Source organism: Zootermopsis nevadensis, unplaced genomic scaffold (genome assembly GCF_977971745.1).
Source record: "Zootermopsis nevadensis isolate Lab colony 2312 unplaced genomic scaffold, Znev_1.0 Znev_ptg000036l, whole genome shotgun sequence".
Classification (NCBI taxonomy): Eukaryota; Metazoa; Arthropoda; class Insecta; order Blattodea; family Termopsidae; genus Zootermopsis; species Zootermopsis nevadensis.
In genome coordinates, this window is record NW_028259168.1 from 169720 (window position 1) to 182064 (window position 12345).

At 41.4% G+C, this 12345-nt stretch overlaps 2 long non-coding RNA genes and 3 pseudogenes across 2 annotated transcripts; 2 read left to right on the forward strand and 3 right to left on the reverse strand.

The window, feature by feature from the left end:
- Nucleotides 1-559: 559 nt before the first annotated feature.
- On the reverse strand, nucleotides 560-820 carry LOC147871945 (signal recognition particle RNA; annotated as a pseudogene).
- An 815-nt stretch (nucleotides 821-1635) lies between these two features.
- On the forward strand, nucleotides 1636-4738 carry LOC147871946 (uncharacterized). Its single transcript, XR_015538153.1, has 3 exons — nucleotides 1636-1848; nucleotides 3341-3580; nucleotides 3981-4738. It is a non-coding gene; the product is annotated as an uncharacterized LOC147871946 (long non-coding RNA).
- A 1556-nt stretch (nucleotides 4739-6294) lies between these two features.
- Nucleotides 6295-6555, reverse strand: LOC147871947 (signal recognition particle RNA; annotated as a pseudogene).
- A 1903-nt stretch (nucleotides 6556-8458) lies between these two features.
- On the forward strand, nucleotides 8459-10469 carry LOC147871948 (uncharacterized). The gene is made up of 3 exons (XR_015538158.1): nucleotides 8459-8532; nucleotides 9074-9313; nucleotides 9714-10469. It is a non-coding gene; the product is annotated as an uncharacterized LOC147871948 (long non-coding RNA).
- A 1554-nt stretch (nucleotides 10470-12023) lies between these two features.
- LOC147871949 (signal recognition particle RNA) lies at nucleotides 12024-12284 on the reverse strand (annotated as a pseudogene).
- Between the last annotated feature and the right edge of the window lie 61 nt (nucleotides 12285-12345).

Below are 12345 nucleotides of genomic sequence, written 5' to 3' on the forward strand. Positions count from 1 at the left end.
TCATATAAATTGGAGTATTAAAACATCAGTAGGTCTCACAAGTTCTCTGCAGAATATATTTGTTTTAATTTGGAATGAACATTCTTCTCCATAATTGCAAAATCTGTGAGGTGGCAATTCAGCCCTACTGGCTCTCGTGACTGGACCAAATTATCCCAGGCCGGGAGGTGGTACGGTTGTGGGATGGTAATAGCGGTTAAGCCAAAAAACTTAATAAATGAACCCCCGATTAAACAACAAGGGATATTTAATAAAAATATATATAAATTCAAAAGGAGAACAAACTCCCAAGGCTCAGGCTCCGGTAGGGGGTTACAACCCAAAAAATATCAGACCTATCTGTCTCCAAGCTGAGTCGTTCTCTGCCCGGCGGACACACACACACACAGACTGTCTGCCCTGCTGTCTCATCTGGGTCTCGAAGCCGCCGACTCCAAAGAACTTCGAGAGAGCAGATAGGCTACTCGAGCCATGAGACATGGCTCATCCTCCCCCCCCCCCTCCAAAAAATGCTCCCTGGGCCGGGGTTGTCGTAGTACAGGTGCCGGTAGCTCCGATCACAGGTGACTTCCGGTCTGCTCTAAAGCAGCTCCCAGTCTTCATGCGCGATCCCATTACAGCATCATACGGGTGAGTTTCCTCTCTGGCCCGATCCACCCCTCCTTAAACAACCTGGCCACCCCGGGCTCCCCCCAGGGTGTCCATATTGATACCGAGCTTAGCTGTGGGACACAGAACACCAGAACTCCCAACCTCAAGTCATTTCTCAACACTTAGCCTCTAAGTAGTTGGATTACAGGAGTTCGTCACCACTCCCAGCACGTCGGAGCCCCAGCCCTGGCTTTCAGCTTCGTTGTGGGCACCGAAAGTGCATACGCAGAGTCACGACCGAGTAGACAACCCCCCCACCCCCACAAAAAAAAAAATGAAAGTGATAGTGGAACCACGGTTCCGGAGAATTTGACGTAAATACGTCTTTACGGAAAGGAAGTTTATATATTGGCTTTATTCTAAATATTCCCTTCATACATGCTGTACAATTGAGATAAGTTTGATTAAGACTTTGCTTATTTAACCTGAATTAGTTACGCTTAAGATGGGTCTGTGGTAGCTGAAATATCTTTTTTTTATTTTTACTATAAAAATTTGTGATTTCGTCGTCATCAATCAACAATGTCAACAGATATTTGTTTATACTCTGCATTGTTGTGTTGGTATAGAAACACAACAATGCCGAGTAAACAAATAACGCTTCACAACAAAGAAATCAAAAAATATCAAGCCAGTCGCATTATCACTGCTCCAGAAGCAGCAGACCGCAATCTTGATTATCGACTGACAGATGGCTTAAAACATCAGAAAAGCGAAAGAAGACGTCATCAAGTATTTGAAGTACCAACTCCAACAACTTCACAAGGTAAACTGATCCTCATTCGATATATTACGATTACGAAAACTATTATGATCGATTTTAAGACGAAGATTTGCAAGGGTGGGGATGGACGTAGAAAGTTGACTGAACAAGAACAGCGACGTAAAGACGTAGAATATCAGATTAGAGAACGCGCTCCGGAAGGAGCGCCCTGCTCTAGTCTTCTACTATAAAAATTTGTGATTTTCGTTGCCTTCAGGAAATGACGTCTTCAAACAATGTCAACAGATATTTGTTTATACTCTGCATTGTTGTGTTGGTATAGAAACACAACAATGCCGAGTAAACAAATAACGCTTCACAACAAAGAAATCAAAAAATACCAAGCCAGTCGCATTATCACTGCTCTACAAGCAGCACATCGTCTCCGAACAGCGACAGAAAACTATTTAAGAAATGGAGAAAAGTGAGAGAAGGTAATCTGATACTGATAATAATACTCATTCAAGTCAAACTGCTTACGAACACTGACGCCTCTGTGTTTAAATTATATTTAGGCGATAAATACAATGAAAGGAAGGGGTTAAAAGACTTGAGTAAGACACAAAAAAAAACCCTCCGAAGGGGGGGGGGGTTAGTTTAGTTTCTTACTCAAGATTTTAACAAATTAATATACAAAAACCTCAGAATTCTAAATTTTAAAAAGAAATGCAAAACTTGCTTTACGTATAGATTATAGCTATACATAAAGCTTAAAAATGTTCAGCAGAGATGAAAGCATCTACGGAATAGTAAGAGTGAGTGAAGAGGTAATATTTCAATGCAGGCTTATACCTTTATATAATAACTTAGACTTTTAACTGTTGGAAGATTATTAAACAACTTGATACCTGTATAGTAGACTCCTTTTTGATATTTAGTAAGGTTAGGATTTGGCACATAGAGATCACGTTTCCATCTTGTATTTAAATTATGTACATCTGTATTTCTTTTAAATTTATCTAAGTTTTCCACCACACATGATAGACAGCAGAGTATAAATTCACTTGCAAGTGGAAGTATATTAAATTTACGAAATAATTTTCTACAAGATACAATGCTTTTGACACCGGCCATTATTCTAATTAATTTGTTTTGCATGTAAAAAGTTGTCAGTGGAACCATGGTTCCGGATAATTTGACGTAAATACGTCACACTTGCTTTACAATCGAGTAAAGTTTGATTAAGACATTGCTTATTTAACTTGAATTAGTTACGCTTAAGATGGGTCTGTGGTAGATGAATGTAATGTAATGTAATGTAAGGTAACTATGTAGGTAACCATTGTTGTTTATTTGTTGATAAACAGATGACGTTTCCCAGGTAACATATCAATGAAGTTTGACGTTTTCCAGGTAACATATCAATGAAGTTTGACGTTTCCCAGGTAACATATCAATGAAGTTTGACGTTTCCCAGGTAACATAACAATGGTTATGTTACCTAAGAAACTAATTGCTACGTGATCTGTTTACTCGGCATTGTTGTGTTACATTACTGCCGTCAACAATCCGCTTTCGTTATTGCGGAAAGAACTGAGCTGTGAATCGGCTGTAGAATAAGTGCGTCGTAGAATAGATAATTTTGTGCTGGTAAAAACGTTTTAGAATATCACAGGTACTTATCTTATGTAAGAATTATTACATTACATTACATTATAGAGACGTATTTACGTCAGATTCTCCGGAACCGTAGTTCCTCTGTCAACATTTCATATCTTATATTTCTGAATCTGTAGTATTACAGAATCTGAAAATCGTGTACAATGAACACAGAAAAATACGACCTTGAACACATCCGTATGTGTTTTGTATTGTTCACTGAGGTGAACTCTAGAAACTGTGATGGGTGTGTTATAGATTCATTGCTTAATTTAATTAACAGTAATATAAAAGTGATTTATATATTTTCAATTGTGTGTCTTTTAGATCCCGGTGACAGAAGGTGGCGTCTTCAAACAATGGCAACAGATATTTGTTTATACTCTGCATTGTTGTGTTGGTATAGAAACACAACAATGCCGAGTAAACAAATAACGTAATAAATAAACAAATACCAAGCCAGTCGCATGATCACTGCTCTACAAGCAGCACATCGTCTCCGAACAGCGACAGAAAACTATTTAAGAAATGAAGAAAAGTGAGAGAAGACGTACTAACACCAACAAGGTAATCTGATACTGATAAGAATACTCATTCAAGTCATACTGCGCATTCAAGGGTTAAAACACTTGGATAAGACACAAAACTAACCACCCCTTTGGGGGGGGGGGGGTTAGTTTAGTTTCTTACTCAATGGGGAACTTCATACTTATGATTCAATTTAACATTTTAGAGTGATTAATTCAAGGAGTATGAGATGGTTAAGACATGTACCGCACAAAATTTAACAGATTCAATTGACTTTAGGTAGGTGGATGATCTGAACACGACAATGAACCTTAAGAGTTCCATAATATAAAGCAATGATTTTGACGTAAATACGTCTACACGGAAGGGTCATTCGGCGAAAAAGTGTAACGGAGATGTGTAGGATCCGTATCCGTAACGTCGTGTTTGTTTATTTCAGTCGTAATCCAGGGCGAGCCTCAGGTACTGGGCGGGCGACAGGTGGCGGATAGTGATATGAGGGTTAGCTGCGAATAAGGGGCAGTCCCGGACCGAGGCGGCAAGACCGGAGAGCGTGGGAGTGTAGCTGGTGGCAGGCTACACCCATCAAATACCACATGAGCTCAGTGCCCCCACTGCCTTGTGGGTAGGGGAGGAATCCCCAAAGGCTAAGGGAAGGAAAACCCAGACAGAAAACCAAGGGTAGAAGGGGCTGCATAGGGATAGAGAAACCAGTCCTTCTAAGGGAAAGAACCCGGAATAAAAACTTATGGAGGACGGTGGGGGGGGGGGTGCACATCGGACTACCAACCCAATTCTGGAAGAAGCTCACACACTGAAAGGGCCGTAGTGCTAGAGAAGAAGAGGTTGGAGCAGAAGCGCACATGTAATGAAGAAATTCGAAACTTTCATTTTGTTTGTATGTATTCTTCCTTTGTGTGTGTCTGCGTGCGCGCGCGAGCGTTTGGGTGTGTGTATGTGGCGTGGGGCGTGGGGCGTGTGGGGCCTGGTGTCCTGTCGTGTTGTATCGTGTGGTTTGGTGTGTTGTGTGGTGTGTTCTGCAGTCGTGTCGCGTCGTGTCGTGTCGTCGTGTGCTGTCGTGTCGTGTGGTGTACTGTGGTGTGGGCCGACACCACACGACACGAGACGACGCCACACGAGACGACGCCACACGACACGACGCCACACGACACGACGCCACACGAGAGGACGCCACACGAGACGACGCCACACGAGACGACGCCACACGAGACGACGCCACACGAGACGACGCCACACGAGACGACGCCACACGAGACGACACACCACGCGACACGTCAGCACACCACACGACACGACACTACACGACTGCACACCACACCACACCACACCACACCACACCACACGTCAAGACACCACCCCCACACGCCACACACACACCCAAGCGCGCGCGCACACGCACACACACACACAGAGGAGGAAGACGTACAAACCTAATGAAAGTTTCGATATTCATTACATGTCCTTCTTCTTCTTCTTTACCACTACGGCCCTTTCAGTGTGTCAGCTTCTTCCAGAATTGGGTTCTTAGCCCGATGTCCAACCCCCATAGTCCTCCAGAAGTTTTTATTCCGGGTTCTTTCCCTTAGAAGGATTGGTTTCTCTTTTCCTATGCAGCCCCTTCAACCCTTGGTTTTCTGTCAGGGTTTTCCTTCCCTGTTTTAAAGAAGTAATTGTTTTGTTTGTTTGTTTGTTCCGAAATGTAAATCGATCAATCGATAAGGAATATGAATGATATTTTATTATCTTAATTATAATAAATTTTAAATAAAATTATATTGTGATCAGACGGATTAAAATAAATAATTGATATAATTGTTTTATTTCCATTGTCATAAATATTGTACAGATTTCTTCCAATTTTGGGCTGTGGTCTCCAGAAACCAAGTTTTATTGCTGGAGAGTGGCCATGTTTGAAGAATATTCAGATTTCATATTTATTAGAATGTGGAACAGGAAATCTACCTTTTAGTTTTTAGTTTTCATTTTTATGTTTGATTAGTGGAGTTAGGCTTTGAAATTTTCTATTATGATATATATTTAAAAAATGCTTTTTCATAGGTTAAAAAGCATACATACAGATTATGTGAATTTAAAGTTAAATTTGATAAATTATGCATGGAAATAGTTAAATAAATGGAATGATTGTTAATTTATAAATAATGATAGTTCATCATATAAATTGGAGTATTAAAACATCAGTAGGTCTCACAAGTTCTCTGCAGAATATATTTGTTTTAATTTGGAATGAACATTCTTCTCCATAATTGCAAAATCTGTGAGGTGGCAATTCAGCCCTACTGGCTCTCGTGACTGGACCAAATTATCCCAGGCCGGGAGGTGGTACGGTTGTGGGATGGTAATAGCGGTTAAGCCAAAAAACTTAATAAATGAACCCCCGATTAAACAACAAGGGATATTTAATAAAAATATATATAAATTCAAAAGGAGAACAAACTCCCAAGGCTCAGGCTCCGGTAGGGGGTTACAACCCAAAAAATATCAGACCTATCTGTCTCCAAGCTGAGTCGTTCTCTGCCCGGCGGACACACACACACACAGACTGTCTGCCCTGCTGTCTCATCTGGGTCTCGAAGCCGCCGACTCCAAAGAACTTCGAGAGAGCAGATAGGCTACTCGAGCCATGAGACATGGCTCATCCTCCCCCCCCCCCCCAAAAAAAAAAAAATCCCAGGGCCGGGGTTGTCGTAGTACAGGTGCCGGTAGCTCCGATCACAGGTGACTTCCGGTCTGCTCTAAAGCAGCTCCCAGTCTTCATGCGCGATCCCATTACAGCATCATACGGGTGAGTTTCCTCTCTGGCCCGATCCACCCCTCCTTAAACAACCTGGACACCCCGGGCTCCCCCCAGGGTGTCCATATTGATACCGAGCTTAGCTGTGGGACACAGAACACCAGAACTCCCAACCTCAAGTCATTTCTCAACACTTAGCCTCTAAGTAGTTGGATTACAGGAGTTCGTCACCACTCCCAGCACGTCGGAGCCCCAGCCCTGGCTTTCAGCTTCGTTGTGGGCACCGAAAGTGCATACGCAGAGTCACGACCGAGTAGACACCCCCCCCCCACCAAAAAAAAAATGAAAGTGATAGTGGAACCACGGTTCCGGAGAATTTGACGTAAATACGTCTTTACGGAAAGGAAGTTTATATATTGGCTTTATTCTAAATATTCCCTTCATACATGCTGTACAATTGAGATAAGTTTGATTAAGACTTTGCTTATTTAACCTGAATTAGTTACGCTTAAGATGGGTCTGTGGTAGCTGAAATATCTTTTTTTTTATTTTTACTATAAAAATTTGTGATTTCGTCGTCATCAATCAACAATGTCAACAGATATTTGTTTATACTCTGCATTGTTGTGTTGGTATAGAAACACAACAATGCCGAGTAAACAAATAACGCTTCACAACAAAGAAATCAAAAAATATCAAGCCAGTCGCATTATCACTGCTCCAGAAGCAGCAGACCGCAATCTTGATTATCGACTGACAGTTGGCTTAAAACATCAGAAAAGCGAAAGAAGACGTCATCAAGTATTTGAAGTACCAACTCCAACAACTTCACAAGGTAAACTGATCCTCATTCGATATATTACGATTACGAAAACTATTATGATCGATTTTAAGACGAAGATTTGCAAGGGTGGGGATGGACGTAGAAAGTTGACTGAACAAGAACAGCGACGTAAAGACGTAGAATATCAGATTAGAGAACGCGCTCCGGAAGGAGCGCCCTGCTCTAGTCTTCTACTATAAAAATTTGTGATTTTCGTTGTCTTCAGGAAATGACGTCTTCAAACAATGTCAACAGATATTTGTTTATACTCTGCATTGTTGTGTTGGTATTTAAACACAACAATGCCGAGTAAACAAATAACACTTCACAACAAAGAAATCAAAAAATACCAAGCCAGTCGCATTATCACTGCTCTACAAGCAGCACATCGTCTCCGAACAGCGACAGAAAACTATTTAAGAAATGGAGAAAAGTGAGAGAAGGTAATCTGATACTGATAATAATACTCATTCAAGTCAAACTGCTTACGAAAACTGACGCCTCTGTGTTTAAATTATATTTAGGCGATAAATACAATGAAAGGAAGGGGTTAAAAGACTTGAGTAAGACACAAAAAAAACCCTCCGAAGGGGGGGGGGGGGTTAGTTTAGTTTCTTACTCAAGATTTTAACAAATTAATATACAAAAACCTCAGAATTCTAAATTTTAAAAAGAAATGCAAAACTTGCTTTACGTATAGGTTATAGCTATACATAAAGCTTAAAAATGTTCAGCAGAGATGAAAGCATCTACGGAATAGTAAGAGTGAGTGAAGAGGTAATATTTCAATGCAGGCTTATACCTTTATATAATAACTTAGACTTTTAACTGTTGGAAGATTATTAAACAACTTGATACCTGTATAGTAGACTCCTTTTTGATATTTAGTAAGGTTAGGATTTGGCACATAGAGATCACGTTTCCATCTTGTATTTAAATTATGTACATCTGTATTTCTTTTAAATTTATCTAAGTTTTCCACCACACATGATAGACAGCAGAGTATAAATTCACTTGCAAGTGGAAGTATATTAAATTTACGAAATAATTTTCTACAAGATACAATGCTTTTGACACCGGCCATTATTCTAATTAATTTGTTTTGCATGTAAAAAGTTGTCAGTGGAACCATGGTTCCGGATAATTTGACGTAAATACGTCACACTTGCTTTACAATCGAGTAAAGTTTGATTAAGACATTGCTTATTTAACTTGAATTAGTTACGCTTAAGATGGGTCTGTGGTAGATGAATGTAATGTAATGTAATGTAAGGTAACTATGTAGGTAACCATTGTTGTTTATTTGTTGATAAACAGATGACGTTTCCCAGGTAACATATCAATGAAGTTTGACGTTTTCCAGGTAACATATCAATGAAGTTTGACGTTTCCCAGGTAACATATCAATGAAGTTTGACGTTTCTCAGGTAACATAACAATGGTTATGTTACCTAAGAAACTAATTGCTACGTGATCTGTTTACTCGGCATTGTTGTGTTACATTACTGCCGTCAACAATCCGCTTTCGTTATTGCGGAAAGAACTGAGCTGTGAATCGGCTGTAGAATAAGTGCGTCGTAGAATAGATAATTTTGTGCTGGTAAAAACGTTTTAGAATATCACAGGTACTTATCTTATGTAAGAATTATTACATTACATTACATTATAGAGACGTATTTACGTCAGATTCTCCGGAACCGTAGTTCCTCTGTCAACATTTCATATCTTATATTTTTGAATCTGTAGTATTACAGAATCTGAAAAACGTGTACAATGAACACAGAAAAATACGACCTTGAACACATCCGTATGTGTTTTGTATTGTTCACTGAGGTGAACTCTAGAAACTGTGATGGGTGTGTTATAGCTTCATTGCTTAATTTAATTAACAGTAATATAAAAGTGATTTATATATTTTCAATTGTGTGTCTTTTAGATCCCGGTGACAGAAGGTGACGTCTTCAAACAATGGCAACAGATATTTGTTTATACTCTGCATTGTTGTGTTGGTATAGAAACACAACAATGCCGAGTAAACAAATAACGTAATAAATAAACAAATACCAAGCCAGTCGCATGATCACTGCTCTACAAGCAGCACATCGTCTCCGAACAGCGACAGAAAACTATTTAAGAAATGAAGAAAAGTGAGAGAAGACGTACTAACACCAACAAGGTAATCTGATACTGATAAGAATACTCATTCAAGTCATACTGCGCATTCAAGGGTTAAAACACTTGGATAAGACACAAAACTAACCACCCCTTTGGGGGGGGGGGGGTTAGTTTAGTTTCTTACTCAATGGGGAACTTCATACTTATGATTCAATTTAACATTTTAGAGTGATTAATTCAAGGAGTATGAGATGGTTAAGACATGTACCGCACAAAATTTAACAGATTCAATTGACTTTAGGTAGGTGGATGATCTGAACACGACAATGAACCTTAAGAGTTCCATAATATAAAGCAATGATTTTGACGTAAATACGTCTACACGGAAGGGTCATTCGGCGAAAAAGTGTAACGGAGATGTGTAGGATCCGTATCCGTAACGTCGTGTTTGTTTATTTCAGTCGTAATCCAGGGCGAGCCTCAGGTACTGGGCGGGCGACAGGTGGCGGATAGTGATATGAGGGTTAGCTGCGAATAAGGGGCAGTCCCGGACCGAGGCGGCAAGACCGGAGAGCGTGGGAGTGTAGCTGGTGGCAGGCTACACCCATCAAATACCACATGAGCTCAGTGCCCCCACTGCCTTGTGGGTAGGGGAGGAATCCCCAAAGGCTAAGGGAAGGAAAACCCAGACAGAAAACCAAGGGTAGAAGGGGCTGCATAGGGATAGAGAAACCAGTCCTTCTAAGGGAAAGAACCCGGAATAAAAACTTATGGAGGACGGTGGGGGGGGGTGCACATCGGACTACCAACCCAATTCTGGAAGAAGCTCACACACTGAAAGGGCCGTAGTGCTAGAGAAGAAGAGGTTGGAGCAGAAGCGCACATGTAATGAAGAAATTCGAAACTTTCATTTTGTTTGTATGTATTCTTCCTTTGTGTGTGTCTGCGTGCGCGCGCGAGCGTTTGGGTGTGTGTATGTGGCGTGGGGCGTGGGGCGTGTGGGGCCTGGTGTCCTGTCGTGTTGTATCGTGTGGTTTGGTGTGTTGTGTGGTGTGTTCTGCAGTCGTGTCGCGTCGTGTCGTGTCGTCGTGTGCTGTCGTGTCGTGTGGTGTACTGTGGTGTGGGCCGACACCACACGACACGAGACGACGCCACACGAGACGACGCCACACGACACGACGCCACACGACACGACGCCACACGAGAGGACGCCACACGAGACGACGCCACACGAGACGACGCCACACGAGACGACGCCACACGAGACGACGCCACACGAGACGACGCCACACGAGACGACACACCACGCGACACGTCAGCACACCACACGACACGACACTACACGACTGCACACCACACCACACCACACCACACCACACCACACGTCAAGACACCACCCCCACACGCCACACACACACCCAAGCGCGCGCGCACACGCACACACACACACAGAGGAGGAAGACGTACAAACCTAATGAAAGTTTCGATATTCATTACATGTCCTTCTTCTTCTTCTTTACCACTACGGCCCTTTCAGTGTGTCAGCTTCTTCCAGAATTGGGTTCTTAGCCCGATGTCCAACCCCCATAGTCCTCCAGAAGTTTTTATTCCGGGTTCTTTCCCTTAGAAGGATTGGTTTCTCTTTTCCTATGCAGCCCCTTCAACCCTTGGTTTTCTGTCAGGGTTTTCCTTCCCTGTTTTAAAGAAGTAATTGTTTTGTTTGTTTGTTTGTTCCGAAATGTAAATCGATCAATCGATAAGGAATATGAATGATATTTTATTATCTTAATTATAATAAATTTTAAATAAAATTATATTGTGATCAGACGGATTAAAATAAATAATTGATATAATTGTTTTATTTCCATTGTCATAAATATTGTACAGATTTCTTCCAATTTTGGGCTGTGGTCTCCAGAAACCAAGTTTTATTGCTGGAGAGTGGCCATGTTTGAAGAATATTCAGATTTCATATTTATTAGAATGTGGAACAGGAAATCTACCTTTTAGTTTTTAGTTTTCATTTTTATGTTTGATTAGTGGAGTTAGGCTTTGAAATTTTCTATTATGATATATATTTAAAAAATGCTTTTTCATAGGTTAAAAAGCATACATACAGATTATGTGAATTTAAAGTTAAATTTGATAAATTATGCATGGAAATAGTTAAATAAATGGAATGATTGTTAATTTATAAATAATGATAGTTCATCATATAAATTGGAGTATTAAAACATCAGTAGGTCTCACAAGTTCTCTGCAGAATATATTTGTTTTAATTTGGAATGAACATTCTTCTCCATAATTGCAAAATCTGTGAGGTGGCAATTCAGCCCTACTGGCTCTCGTGACTGGACCAAATTATCCCAGGCCGGGAGGTGGTACGGTTGTGGGATGGTAATAGCGGTTAAGCCAAAAAACTTAATAAATGAACCCCCGATTAAACAACAAGGGATATTTAATAAAAATATATATAAATTCAAAAGGAGAACAAACTCCCAAGGCTCAGGCTCCGGTAGGGGGTTACAACCCAAAAAATATCAGACCTATCTGTCTCCAAGCTGAGTCGTTCTCTGCCCGGCGGACACACACACACACAGACTGTCTGCCCTGCTGTCTCATCTGGGTCTCGAAGCCGCCGACTCCAAAGAACTTCGAGAGAGCAGATAGGCTACTCGAGCCATGAGACATGGCTCATCCTCCCCCCCCCCCAAAAAAAAAAAAATCCCAGGGCCGGGGTTGTCGTAGTACAGGTGCCGGTAGCTCCGATCACAGGTGACTTCCGGTCTGCTCTAAAGCAGCTCCCAGTCTTCATGCGCGATCCCATTACAGCATCATACGGGTGAGTTTCCTCTCTGGCCCGATCCACCCCTCCTTAAACAACCTGGCCACCCCGGGCTCCCCCCAGGGTGTCCATATTGATACCGAGCTTAGCTGTGGGACACAGAACACCAGAACTCCCAACCTCAAGTCATTTCTCAACACTTAGCCTCTAAGTAGTTGGATTACAGGAGTTCGTCACCACTCCCAGCACGTCGGAGCCCCAGCCCTGGCTTTCAGCTTCGTTGTGGGCACCGAAAGTGCATACGCAGA